Consider the following 14,182-nt stretch of genomic DNA (forward strand, 5'->3'; position numbering starts at 1 on the left):
GTCATGGTATCTTTAGTGACCACAAGTGCTCAGGTTCTTGATTTTGCTTCTGTTAAAAAATAGGACACTGTCAACAGTACACCCTTCTAATACCACACTTGGTCACAGGTCCAGTTCTGAGTCAGTCAGAAGAATATCTCCTACTGAATCATCAACACCACTTCCTGCAACTCTTTAGGTGTTTTGTATGTAACTGCTGTCCTGTCACAGTTTGAGGTTTAGCATAATTGCAGCACAAGGTGGCATGGTTGCAGGAAACCTAAAGAAGCCTTACAATAATCATAGTATCATAGAAGTGTAGGGACCTCGAGGTCTTCCAGTCCAGTCCCCTGTACTTAAGGCAGGGCTAAGTATTATCTAGACCATCCCTGACAGGTGTCTGTCTAACCTGCTCTTAAAAATCCCCAATGATGGAGATTCCACAACCTCTCTAGGCAATTTATTCCAGTGCTTAACCACCCTGACAGGAAGCTTTTCCTAATGTCCAAACTAAACTTCCCTTTGCTGCAATGTAAGCCTATTGCTTCTTGTCCTACCTCAGAGGTTAATGAGAGCAATTTTTCTCCCCCCTCCTTGTAACAACCATTTATGTACTTGAACACTTATCATGTCCCCTCTCAGTCTTCTCTTCTCCAGACTAAACAAACCCAATTTTTTCAATCTTCCTTCATACGTCGTGTTTTCTAGACCTTTAATCATTTTTGTTGCTCTTCTCTGGACTTTCTCCAGTATGTCCCCATCTTTCCTGAAATGTGGCGCCTAGAACTGGACACAATACTCCAGTTGAGGCCGAATCAGCGCAGGGTAGAGAGGAAGAATTTCTTCTTGTCTTGCTTACAACACTCCTGCTAATACATTCTGGAATGATGTTTGCTTTTTTGCAACCGTGTTACACTGTTGACTCATGTTTAGCTTGTGGTCCAGTATGACCCCCAGATCCCTTTCTGCAGTACTCCTTCCTAGGCAGTCATTTCCCATTTTGTATGTGTGCAACTGATTGTTCCTTCCTAATTTCATCCTATTTACTTAGACCATTTTTCCACTTTGTCCAGATAGTTTTGAATTTTAATCCTATCCTCCAAAGCACTTGCAACCCCTCCCAGCTTGGTATCATCTGCAAACTTTATGAGTGTACTCCATCAGTGATTTAGATAATGGCATAGAGAAGATATTGAACAGAACCAGACTCGGAACCAGTCCCTGTGTGGTGGTGGGCATTTAACCTAGTACAGAGCAAAAAATCCATATGTTTTTGTGTTGGGGAGTGGGGGTTAATAGGGAACACTTTTCCCATTCCTGACACTGTTAGCAAGTTGTCACTTGTGCACGCTGCCCATTCTATTTTAATCATCATATGAAATACTTCCTAGACTCAGCTTAGCTGTGTATTTTGGCATGTCATCTTGTGGAGAGTTTTTCTTAAGTAAAGAAAAATGACAAGTTTTCCAGAAGTCTGAGCCCAAGCAAAATCTCTGGCTCAGATGAAAATGCACCTGCTGCAACTTTCCATGGACCTGTAGTGACTTTATCGACTTGAGACTTGGGTTTAATTTCTAGGGCCTGACCTTTGTATGGCTGCTCAGGCTGGAGCAATGCAGGTCTAGTGTACTCAGCCCTTTTGGTATGAGAGCACATGCCCCTATACTGAGACAGGAGCAAAGCTGATGGGTTTCAGATGATGTAAGTAAAGAAATGTCGTGGTGTGGGGCTGGGAGGAAGGAAGTGCTCAGGGTAAGTATTATGTTGAGAACTACAGAACAAAGCAAGGTTAGGGAGATTATCATACCCGAGACTGTGTGCTCTACAAAACAAGGACCCCAGGCACATCTGTGGCCTTGTTCAGTGTAGAGTTGCTCATAAGACAGTTTTCAGAGTAACAGCCGTGTTAGTCTGTATTCGCAAAAAGAAAAGGAGTACTTGTGGCACCTTAGAGACTAACCAATTTATTTGACCATAAGCTTTCGTGGGCTACAGCTCACTTTGAGCTGTAGCTCACGAAAGCTTATGCTCAGATAAATTGGTTAGTCTGTAAGGTGCCACAAGTACTCCTTTTCTTCATAAGACAGTGTGGGTTCTGAAAAGAACTCTTCCTCTGCAGTTCATGTAAGATTGCAGTGAAATTCCTTACCAGGAAAGTAGGCAGGAAGATAATTTTGAATCTGGCGCACTGTTCTGCCTTGGCTTGGATTGCTTGTTGCCAGGGGATATTTTGTCAGTTACTGTAATGGTAAAATGCTTGAACTGAGTTGTATGCTGCCAGTTTGAAGGTGTAACACACGATTTTACTGCAATTGGTATCTCCCCCCAAAAACACTTTATAAGGAGGAAGGTGAGACACACCCTGAAAGGCCAAGTGTTTTGTGGTAACAGTGAGCAGCAGCACAATGCTTCGTTTTTTAATGGAAAGAAGTGGGAATGACCTCAGTGGTTGATTGTGCATTATATGCTGTGGTGCTGCAGAGGAGACTGATTACTATCCTCACTGGACACCTCTTTCTTAGCCTCTGTAGAATGCTGCATGGTTCATCCCTCAGCCCACCTGCTGCATTAGTCCTTTTGCAGTCTTGGAGCAGTAGACTATTTTAGCTGCAAATCCGGAGACCAGTAACCCATTATTACATGTGCAGTGGGAGTCTAAAGGAGGATTTAGTAGGGGGGAATACTCTAAAATGCAAAGGCAAAGAGTCAATTTCCACAATTCCTGCTTCTACCAGTCATGATCCTGGTATTCCTGTCTTGGGAAAGTGAGCACTGTTCTTGGATAAGAGTCCACAATTTGATGTTTGTGGTCCTGTGGTGCTTAGGAAGTGGGAAAGAGAAATAAATAATCTGAACTGAAACTACAACCTTTTGGTTGATCTACTTGAAATAGACTGACATCTTTGTAGATCTTAATGCTGCTGACCAGTGTGATGGTAGCAGCCCAGTATGCCATATAAGCATATTGCCTTTCATGTGTTGCAGAACCAAATAGCATTGTTAAGCCATACACTCATACACCTACATGTAAGGTGTTGCCCTCCCACTATGATTGAATTGCTTCTAGGAAGATGTCTCCATTCTTATTAAGGCCTGGTCTACACTGGGGTGGGGGGGATCGATCTAAGTTACGCAACTTCAGCTATGTGAATAATCTAGCTGAAGTAGACATACTTAGATCTACTTACTGCGGTGTCTTCACTGTGGTAAGTCGATGGCTGACACTTTCCCGTCGACTCCGCCTGCGCCTCTCGCCCTGGTGGAGTACCTGTGTCGACGGGATAGCGCTCGGTGGTCGATTTATCGTGTCTAGACTTGACACGATAAATCGGCCCCCGCTGGATCAATCGCTGCCTGTTGATCCAGGCGGTAATGTAGACAAGGCCTCAGTTCTCAGACTCTCTTCTGAGATTGCCAACATGGTGGCAATGGGTTTGAGATCCTCCTTCTAGGCCATGAGACTAAGCTTTCCCAGTTCATGCGACTGAGTAGTTTGAGGGCCTGTGTAAAATGAGCTAGGAAATGATAATGACGCTAGGGTTCCTGCTTACTTTGGGCCAACACAACAGATGTCGGTGTGAACAAACAACCCATTATATAAAAACAATAAATAAAAATGTACCAGTGTAAAACAATCTGGTAGCCAGTTTAGTCACCTACTCCACTAGTGGAACTGATGCCTATGAGGTGATCTTCCAAGGTTAAATTATCTAGGGAAGGATAGTACATGATTCTTAGCTATATTGCAGCGTATTCTACCATTAAATCTCACTGGGAACTTCACAGGTGTCTCAGGAGTTATGAGCAAGCCAACATTAGGTTTGAGGGGAAAAAAAAGGTTGATCTCTGATCAGCAGCTCTCCGAATGGGACCTTTGTCTGAGCTCGCTCTGCCCCTTGAAAATGATCTGCATTGTTAGGCGGCATATTATGGATTCAAAATCTGACTCCTGTTGTGTGTGTGTATAAACAACCAGACCAAGGCCTAAAAAATTCAGTGCTGGGAAATAATTTTTTTTTTTAAATAGAGGGGAACCTTAACTATGGGACTTGCTTACGTAATTCCATTTAGAAAGAGACTGCTCATAGTGATTCTGCAATCTGATTATTAAGAACAAACCAGCTCTCTAAAATACCCCCCCCCCTTCTTTTTTAAATATTTCAAAGTCTCAGTTGAAAGCCTGCAGTGCTAGTTCCAACAGAAGACTGTGGAGCTTTTCCCCCGTCTGTTAGCCTGTGCTTTCTTTAAAAAACAAAATCAAACCCTTTTCTGTGCACATTTCCAACCAAAATTCCACCCACTGTTGTCAATCAGCTTTTTGCTCATTTACTGTTGATCATTTAGGACATAATCCAGCAAAGTACTGAGCTCCTTCTGCAAAGAGCTAAGTCCATGGCAGTTGAGGGAGAGCAACATATCACAGGATGAGTGCTCAGCACCTTTCAGGATTGGCCTCTGATTTTAGAATTTGGAATGCATGGAAGCTGGGAGCAATTGGAGGCAATAGTGTATGCATTTACATAGCAACACAGAGCTATCAAATAAGGCTTGTAAACATACAAGATTATCGGCCCCAGAAATATCTCCTTAGACCAAACTTGACCTCTTCCAAACCTGATTTCTGTTTCAGTAGGTAAATGGGCAGCTTTTGGGATAAACCATCAATATATTTTAGTTGAGCTTATCCTGTATCTGAGCCCTGTATGTAATCCAGAGCACCTCAGTCACCCTCTTCACCTTTAGACAGCACAGTTGGTACCTGGACTAACTTTTCTTTACCCTGTTGAAGAAAGTGGTGTATGTAAAACACTGCCACTTATTCTTACAGGCAGTGTTCCATTAGTCAAGCAGGGGAAGAGTTTGGTAGACTCTGTTTATGTTGGGCTAAAGGAACAAAAGATTCATCTTCCGGATATATAGATATAGATCTCTAGCCATAGGTGAAGCGTCACTCAGGGTGCCTATCTTTGTCATTTTACTTACCAAGTGCCTGTCTTTGTAGTGAGCTGTAGCTCACGAAAGCTCATGCTCAAATAAATTGGTTAGTCTCTAAGGTGCCACAAGTACTCCTTTTCTTTTTGCGAATACAGACTAAAACGGCTGTTACTCTGAAACCTGTGCCTTGTATGTACTACACAGTGACTCATCTACTGTAAAAGCTAAGGGAGAAATTTTTAGTCATCTGAGAACAGTTCCTCATCTCCATCTAGTCCTTCCTTACACATTTCCACCCACCCCCAGACAGCTTTATTTAAGTTGAAAATTTAAGTGGAAAACAACCCTACTGTAGGGAGTGCACATCTGGTCCCCGCTGAATTGCTTTATCCCACATTTATTACTATACAGTCATCAGAAATGCTGAGGATATGGAAAACTATAATTATGTGAGAGAAATGGATCCTCTGCAGTCTCAAGCTCTCTTCTGTAGGGTTGCTAACTTTTTCTAATCACACAAAACTGAACACCCCTGCCCCGTCCCTTCTCTGAGGCCCTACCCCCGCTCACTCCATCCTCCCGCTCGCTCACTCTTCCTCACCCTCGCTCACTTTCACGGGGCTGGGGGAGGGGGTATGGTCTCTGGGGTGGGGCTGGAGATGAGGGGTTTGGGGAGAAGGAAGGGGTGAGGGCTCTGGCTGGGGTTGGGGATGAAGGGTTTGGGGTGTGGGAGGGGACTCCAGGGTGGGCCAGGAGCTTGGGGGGTGTGGGGTCCCGGCAGTGCTTACCGCGGCTCTGAGGAAGTGGCCACCAAGTCCGTGCAGCCTCTAGGTGCAGGGGTGGCCAGGTGGCTGTGTGCCGTGCATGCTGCCTTCGCGCCTGCAGGCACCACCTCCCAAGCTCCCATTGGTCATGGTTCCCAGCCAATGGGAGCTCTGGAGCCGGCATTTAGGGTGGGGGCAGCACGTGGAGCCTCCCAATCCCTTGCCACCCTAGTGCCTAGGAGCCACAGGGACCTGGCGGCCAGTTCCGGGAGCAGCGCGGAGCCAGGGCAGGTAGGGAGCCTGCCTTAGCCCCAGGCCCCCGCTGCACCACTGACTGGATTTTTAACGGCCTGGTCGGCGATGCCAAAAGGAGCTGAGAGGATCCCTTTTCGACCAGGCATTCCAGTCTAAAATCAGACTGGCAACCCTACTCTTCTATGTTCCCCGTTTTGGGTCTTCAAGCATGTTTTTTCTGATGATGATGCTTGGAGGGACTTCTGAAAAATAAGATTTAGAAAGTAGATTGCTTTTACGGTATGATCTTCTATAATTTTTGTAACATGTTGGTTCCAGCATGCAACTGTGATTCTGTGATCTCTTCTCCCAGATCCACTTTACTCTCCTGTGTCACTTGCCCTACATGTCAAGTCCTGGCCATTGCTACTGCTCTGTTGATCCTGCTTCTCTGAGCTCTCCCTTAGCTCTACAGGTCTTGGAGGCCTTCTCAACTTCCTCACAAACCTCTTGTGTCCCTGGATTGAACCTTCTGTACTCAACAGCTGGTAGAAACTACCTCTAGAGACTAGACTGCACTTCCAATCCAGTCTCCTCTCTGCCTGCCACTTTCTTGTGGCTTTTCCTGCCCAGCTCTGTTCCCACACTACTCACCTGTCTCTTACCACCTGGCTAGCACAGCTGAATTGTGTCCAACACCTCACACAGCAACAAATCAACAGTTTATAGGGAGGCTTGGAAGGATTAGATTTTTATTGGTAAATATCAATTTCACTGTACACCCAAAAACTGCCCCAAAAATATTTCCACAGATAATGATTGAACTTTACAAATCAGCAAAGTAACAAAAAAAACCTGCTTGACAACTTATTATAGTTTAAGGATATTTACTTTGTATATTTTAACATATCATTCTTTAGAGGAAGAAAAAGGAGAGACCTAGACTGCTGGAGACATAGTTGCCATGACAGATGACTTAGGAGGGGCTGGAAGGGACCTTGAAAAGTCCTCAAGTCCAGCCTCCTGTGCTGTGGAAGGACCAAGTAAACCTGGACCATCCCTGACAGGTGCTAGGTAACCTGTTTTTTAAAAACCTCCAATGATGGGGATTCCACAACTCCCTTGGAAAGTCTGTTGGAGAGCTTAACTACCTTTATTGTTGAAGTGTTTTCTAATATCTAACCTAAGGGCTCGTCTACGCTTCAAATGCTGAACTGGTGCTGCTATAGTGCTCCAGTGAAGACGCTACCTATGCTGATGGGAGGGATTCTCCTGTCGGTGTAGGTAATCCACCACTCTGAGAGGTGATGGCTAGGCTGATGGGAGAATTCTCCAGTCAACCTAACACTGTACAACAGAGGTAATAGATCGGTTTAATTGTCTTGTTCAGGTGTGTGGATTTTTCACGTCCTCTGGGTGATGTAGTTAAACCAAACTAATTTCCTAGTGTAGACCAGGCTTGCTGCAGATTAAGCCCATTGCTTCTTGTCCTACCTTCACTGGACATGGAGAACAATTCATCACAGTCCTCTTTAGAGCAGCCCTTAATATAATTGAAGACTTATCAGGTCCCGCCCTTCAGTCTGCTCTTGAGACTAAACATGACCACTTTTTTTAACCCTTCCTCATAGGTCAGGTTTTCTATACCTTTTATCACTTTTGTTACTGTCGTCTGGACTTTCTCCAATTTGTCCATCCCAACTCTCCAGAGAACTTCAGGTTTATTCTGAGGGGAAAAAGACATTATGAGATACCGAGAGAGTCTATAGGCTCACTAGTTCCCTGCAGCTCCTGTGTTCTTTGGTTTCCCTGTGGAAATAAGTGAAGTTGCCTTCTCTTAGCTTTACATACCACAGGGATCCTTTGGGAAAAGTTTTTTTTTATTATTATTTTTTCTTTGAGAAGAGCAGACCTCATTCCTTTATACCTCTGTAAGTGTTGAGGTGCTCAGCTAGTCCTGATAGCTTTACCTAGCACTTTCCAGACTAAACAAGTCACAGGCTAGACAGCCTCCCCACCCCACCCCCCCAAAGTAACTAGCAGACAGGTCAGATGGCTGGGTCAGACCAATGGTCCGTCTAGCCCCGTACCATGTCTCTGACAGTGGCCGGTGCCAGATGCTTCAGAGGGAGTGAAAAGAACAGAGCAATTATCCAGTGATCCACCCCCTATCTTTCAGCTTCTAGCAGCACTGGGAAAACCGACAGTTTATTCTACCTTTTGTCTCTGATCTTTTAACCAATTACTGACCTGTGAGAGGACCTTCCCTCTTATCCCATGACTCCTTATTTTGCTTAAGAGCCTGTGGTGAGGGACTTTGTCAAAGGCTGTCTGAAAGTCCAAGTACACTATATCCAGTGGATCACCCTTGTCTACATGTTTGTTGACACCCTCAGAGAATTCTAACAGATTGGTGGTGCATGATTTCCCCTTCAAAAGCCATGTTGATTCTTTGTCATGTATTGTGTTCATCTACGTGCAGTGATGAGCTGCCAAAATCATAACAACCGGTTCCCTATAAAAAGTTCTGATTTAAGGGATGTGCCACAGGATGTACTTTTGTACCAACAGGGGTATCATACGTCCGTATTTTCCCGGGAGGAATTTTTAAAATTCAAAAATTCCTCCCGGGCAGCGATTTAAGAACCAAAGAGCCTGACGTGTCCGGGAAAATACGGGTGTATGTTAACCCTACCTAAAGTTCTTTTTTAAAAAGATGGGCCTGAACTAGAAATGAGCTCCGTTTCACATGTGTGGGTCCCCGCCACTCCCTGGGGGTGTGCCAGGGTGACCAGATGTCCCGATTTTATAGGGACAGTCCCGATTTTGGGGTCTTTTTCTTATATAGGCTCCTATTACCCCCACCCCCGTCCTGATTTTTCACACTTGCTGTCTGGTCACCCTAGGGTGTGCACATGTGTGGGTCCCAGCTGCTCTCTGCCCCCCTCATTGAAGCAGCTGTGCAGGGTTACTGCCCTGGGAACTGCAGGGCACCAGTGGACGTGGGGCCAGCTGCAGACAGGGGCATGGGGCAGGGCTAGCTGGAGGCAAGGGGGTGTGGGGCTGGCTGGAGACAGGGCAGGGACTGACTGGAGGTAGGGGCTGGCTGCAGGCAGGGCTGCAGGGGGGTGCAGCAGGGGTTGGCTGGCTGCAGGCAGGGCTGCAGGGGGTTGCGGCAGGGGACCCACCGGGCAGGAGCGGGAACCCCAGGGCCAGGGGTTGGGGGAGCAGCAGCAGTAACAGGGCTTGTGTTCACGGCCAGGCGGCAGCCCACATGGCTCCCGCAGCACAGCACCCCTGGCGGCTAGAGGAGGAATTAAATCACTTCTCGGCCGGAGCCCATCAAAGCCTCAGCGACCCTGCAGGGAAGCAGGTTAACAACCGGCTCTAAAACTGCTTCAAAATTTAACAACCGGTTTGCGCGAACCGGCTCCAGCTCACTACTGTCTACGTGTCTGATAATTCCCTTCTTTTCTTACAGTGGGAGTTGGGTAGGAGGTCTTTGGGGAGCAGTGACCAGCTGGGAATATTGGGAAATATTTTTTAATGGTCCATTGGCAGTAAGTAGCAAGAATCTTGTCATGGAGCTTTTAGAGCTGTTCTCTGCTCAAGTGGCACGGCTGCCTGCCTCCCGAGAGCTGCAGTTATAAGCAGAATTCATTGCAGTCATCCAGCTCCTAGCAGGAATTCAGGCAAAGTGAGCAGCACAGATACTTGCCAAGAGATATGGGCCTTTTTCATTCTGTATAATGAGGAGTTTAGGGGGCTAGTGTACTGAGTTCAAATCCTGTTTTAGGCCACATGTGAAGATGGATTTTTTTTTTCTTTGTCCAGTCTACAAGTCTGTGATCATAATACATTCTTCAAAACAAGGGGTGGGGAATATCTGACCTAGCAAACGTAAGTTTCTGGTTCATATTAGTTTTGAATGGCCTGTGAAGAGAGGTAGGGACATTGGGGCATAGGATCTTTTAGTACTGGATTACAAATAAATATTTAGCCATTGTTTTTCTTTCTCTCCAAGACTCCTCAGTAGCCTCTTCCTCTCTCTCCCTCCCCCCCCCCCAATATCATGATTAAACTCATACGCTTTGCTTCAGTGGCCTTCCCTGCTAAATTACTCTGTTTTATTACTGTTTATGTGAGGTGGTTTTGCTAGAGTTCTCTATTTTACTCCTAGTTTCTTACGTGTGTGAACCTCTCACAGATACAAACATCTCTAAAGTGGTCAAGTAATTTGTCATCTTTGTTAATCCGTTAATGTTTTAAAACGCTACATCAGGTCACTTCATAGTTGTCTCCTCTCTCCCAGTGGTTAAAACTAGTACCAGCCCCATGTTACCCACTCTCCCAGGCAATAATAGCTTTCCTGGGGCACAGAGACTAGGCCTGCACACAGTGCTTCAGAGGAGGGTTAACAGCCGCAGGCAGTAACAGTACAGATCTGTTTTTGTGTTGTGTTCTGTAATCTATTTCTATTCCTGCAGACCTAGCAACAGAGATGTTTTATTAAGACAGCCAAAGGGCCGTTTGCCTTGAGGAGCTGGGAAGTTTCCCGGGCTGACAGTTCTCTAGTATATGTAAAGAGAACCATCTGTTAGCAGGATGATAGGGGATCCTATGATCTGTAAACCCTGCTTCAATGTCCCTGTTGCACTCCCTCTCTCAAGGTGTTGTGAAAGGAAAGGGCACCTTCTCCTTCAACTCTCAACCTCTGACTTCACTGTGCATTTGTAAATGCACAAACTGGCAGTTGCCAACAGAAATAAAGTGCTAACACAGCAGTGGCGAGATCCTTATGAAGTTTGTGGGAGGTGGGGAGACAGCAGCATATGATATGAATAAACCTTGCCTGGAGCCTCAGAGATGGTGTTTAATTAAGAAATGCACAAAATGCCAAATACATGTTTTTAATATTTTAAAAAATAAGTGTTTGCTGCTGGCAAATGGTGCTGAATTTACTGCCTTAGGCCTTGTCTGCACAAACGCTGAAAGCTGATGCAAGTTACACTAGTTAAGTTACGTAAGCTGCATAACTTGATTCATTGTAAGTTGCATCGACTTAAAGTGGTGTCTACACTGCTCTATGTTGATGGGAGACGCTCTCCCATTGACATAGCTTCCGCCTCTCATTGAGGTGGATTAATTAAGTTGATGGGTGAGCGCTCGCCCATCGACTTACCGTGTTTTCATCAAACTCGCTACAAGTTGTCTTTATATCCTGAACAGATACAGCGCAGGTAGCTTGAGTTCAAATTGCCTTAACCCCTAACCCTGTCTGCCACACTAATGTATCTGCTTTCTGATATTAGGGGTGAGAGGGAGAATTCCATCTTCAGAAACTCAATCCCACTTAGGGTACCAATTTGTGATATGGGGTTGAGATGCTTACTCATTTCACAAAGGTCACCTCAGCTGCCATCTGATGGTGGTGACTTTCAGTTCCTTGGATCTTAACACATCAGTCTTGAAGCCTTTGTAGTTCCACCCATCTGAGCCATGCAGTACCATTGCATATTTGTTTAAAAGATATGTTCAGTATTGTGATATCATCCCATGCCTCAAAACTTCAATATGTTCTGTTCAGCAGAATCTAAAAGTTTATGTTAAGCCCTCTTTCTTCTCTGGGAAAGGTAGATGTAGTCTTCATATTTTTCAGAAACAATTAAATCACCAGATCTGCCTGCCCTAGCTGGGGATTGTTAACAGCTTTAGCTGCCATTGCTTTAAAATGCTGGTCAATACCAGGCATTAGTTGTAAGGTACTCTTGGCCAAGGTTGTTTTAAGTTTAAAAAAAAAACAAACCCAAAATAATGTAGGGTTTAGGTTTGAGTTGTGCTTAACAGAATTCTCTGCTTGGCAAATACACTACTGACATTTTGTCAGTTTAAAAAATAAATTAGGTAACTGCTATATCTGTCCTTCAGTTCCTCTGCCAGATTTTGTCATTTTACAGCCACATTTTCCTATATTTTTAGACAGTCATTTCTCTCCTTTTGCTATATGGAAGAGCCACACAAAAAACAAGAGAAATTGATTTATTGTATTTAATTAATTAAACTGTTTCCCCTGAGTAGTCCAAAAGGGCTTCATTTGCTCAAAATACACCAAAAAAGAAATAATTTTTTCTGATTTTTCAATTCTAGCAATTTTAGCATTTATAGCAAGCCAAAAATTGTTGAAATAGTAGTTTTAAGTTGATGCCCCTGTTAAGAATTCTGAAGATTCTCATATGCTGATGCTATATATTTCAGGGATATACTAAGATTGCAGAATTTTGGAAGCTCATTTCTCAGCACGAGTCAAATCTTGGATTTAACACTTCAGGTTTCTCTGAAATTTTCTGTTACTTGATATGATTAGTTGGGGTTTAAAAAGAAGAGCGTTAATCAGAATCAGCATATTGGTAGCCAGAGTAGTAATATAAAGGCAGTGGAAATCCAAGGTATTGCCAGAAAAAAAAAATTGTCTTCAGAAGAGGCAGCCAAACATGAAAATATACTTTTTGGACTAGAAAATGAGTATGATATTTTGAGTATGTGGGATCCATTCTTGGCATACATCATTGATTATTAAACCCTTTAAGGTCTTGTTTGAAGAATGAGGATGGCTTTTAGGGGAAAAGCTAATTTAAAATATATATTTTCATAGGAATATAATTGCCAGACTGGATCAGAGCAGTGGTCCATGTAGTCCAGTGCCCTGTTGCTGACTGTGGGCAAAACCGCATGCCGCGTAAGATGGTGTGTAAACCCAGCAGTAAGTACCTGTGGACTGATCTGCACCCCTCATTGATCTCTTTCTGATCTCTGTTAAGCAGAGTGGCTTAAACTCTGAAACACAAAGTTTAATAGCCCTCCCAAAACTTCTATTGTCATGAACTCTTATAACTCTATATTATAACTATAACTCTAAATTCTTGATATCCATCTAAAAATCTAATCCCTTTTTGAACCTTGCTAAATTCTTGGCCTCCATAATATCCCATGCCAACACGTTTGACACTTTTTCACACTAGGTATGATTAAACTATTTCCTCTTACCAGTTTTTGAATTTCCCATTGACTGTTAGCCAGTTTCTTGTATTCTGATACCGGGAAAGCGATGCCCCCAATCTACTTCCTGTGTACCACTAAGTATTTTATATACCTGTATCATGTCCCTCTTAATGGCCTCCTTTCTAAAGGTAAACAGACCCACTAGTCGTAAAAGGGGCTCAAGATTCTGGCGACATTAATTTATTTTTGCTTTCTGCAGTGAAAGTCCTGCCTTGAGTATAGGAGATGGCATGTTTTGGGTACGAATGCATTTTTTTTTCTGTTGGGCTCTTCTTCCTAGCTGCTGTATGATAGTCCCCTACTTAACCACAAGAGACCAGTGTATCTGAGAAGAAAGGAGTTGGGTATCTTGGGAATGCCAGTACCACCCTCTTCAGTGTGTAAATGTCCCCCTCAGTAGCCTGATCCACACAGGATGAGAGTCTGTTACAGCGCTCAATCAGAGAGCCTGGCTCTTTAGCGCAAGCTGTGTAGATTCACACATTTAGTTCTGGAGGGCCCAATTTTAATCATAGGTGTTAGCCAGTTCATGGCTGTCACATCACTTAATGATTCATTGTGGTTGAGCAGCCTGTAAGTGGCTGAAGCCAGGCACATGTAATTGTGTGTTGAGTTATGGAAGGAAAAAGCAGGTAGACTGTGTAGGAAAAGGAACTATTACAGTGAAAGTTTCTATGTTACTAGATGCTGCTCTGTGCAGTCACATGCAAATGACATGAGTTGGGATTTTGGGGGAAGTAATATGACCCATTTGGTGTGGACTGATGAGAGTGGAGAAGTAGATCTAGGGGAGGAATGCATTCTGGGAAGTGTGCGTGGTTTTGGAAGACTCTCTGCCAATTTACTTGCCTCTCATTATTCCCCTGTGTTAGATGAGATTAAATAGTTGGGTGTGTCTGAGCTGGCAGACAAAAGGCCAGTGTAAGTTATGACTTGATGCTTACAAATTTGCAGTTGGCACTGAAGATGTGAAGCAGCTATGTCTAATTCACGTTGCTCGTTTATATAACGAACGCTTAAAATGCTTGGTGGATGTTCTAGTAAATAAATCGCCAGTCTCACTTTGTATTTGTCTGACGTGTTTGCATTCCTCGGGCACATGGTCTAGTACCTAATGAAGAATGGATAATATTACAACTGGCTTAAGTTTGCAATTACAGAAATTTTGATTTACTTCTCATCCTGTCTTAAGCAAGAAGAATCTGACTTCT

At 44.1% G+C, this 14,182-nt stretch overlaps 1 protein-coding gene and 1 long non-coding RNA gene across 5 annotated transcripts in view; one reads left to right on the forward strand and one right to left on the reverse strand.

Moving 5' to 3' along the window:
- The window catches only part of LOC102946223 (USP6 N-terminal-like protein), a 177,736-nt gene that overhangs the window by 78,356 nt on the left and 85,198 nt on the right, over nucleotides 1-14,182 (forward strand). For 2 of the 4 annotated variants that reach the window (XM_043549892.1, XM_043549890.1), the window contains exon 1: nucleotides 12,565-12,672. The exons of the other annotated variants lie outside the window; for them this stretch is intronic. The gene's annotated coding sequence lies outside the window, so the exon portion shown is untranslated. Of the gene's footprint in view, nucleotides 1-12,564; nucleotides 12,673-14,182 lie in introns of those variants that run through there. 4 annotated transcript variants of the gene reach the window in all.
- Nucleotides 6,997-8,629, reverse strand: LOC122466426. Its single transcript, XR_006291886.1, has 3 exons — nucleotides 8,389-8,629; nucleotides 8,279-8,284; nucleotides 6,997-7,006 (listed from the first exon to the last, which is right to left on the reverse strand). It is a non-coding gene; the product is annotated as an uncharacterized LOC122466426 (long non-coding RNA).

Source organism: Chelonia mydas, chromosome 6 (genome assembly GCF_015237465.2).
Source record: "Chelonia mydas isolate rCheMyd1 chromosome 6, rCheMyd1.pri.v2, whole genome shotgun sequence".
In the NCBI taxonomy this organism is placed as follows: domain Eukaryota; kingdom Metazoa; phylum Chordata; order Testudines; family Cheloniidae; genus Chelonia; species Chelonia mydas.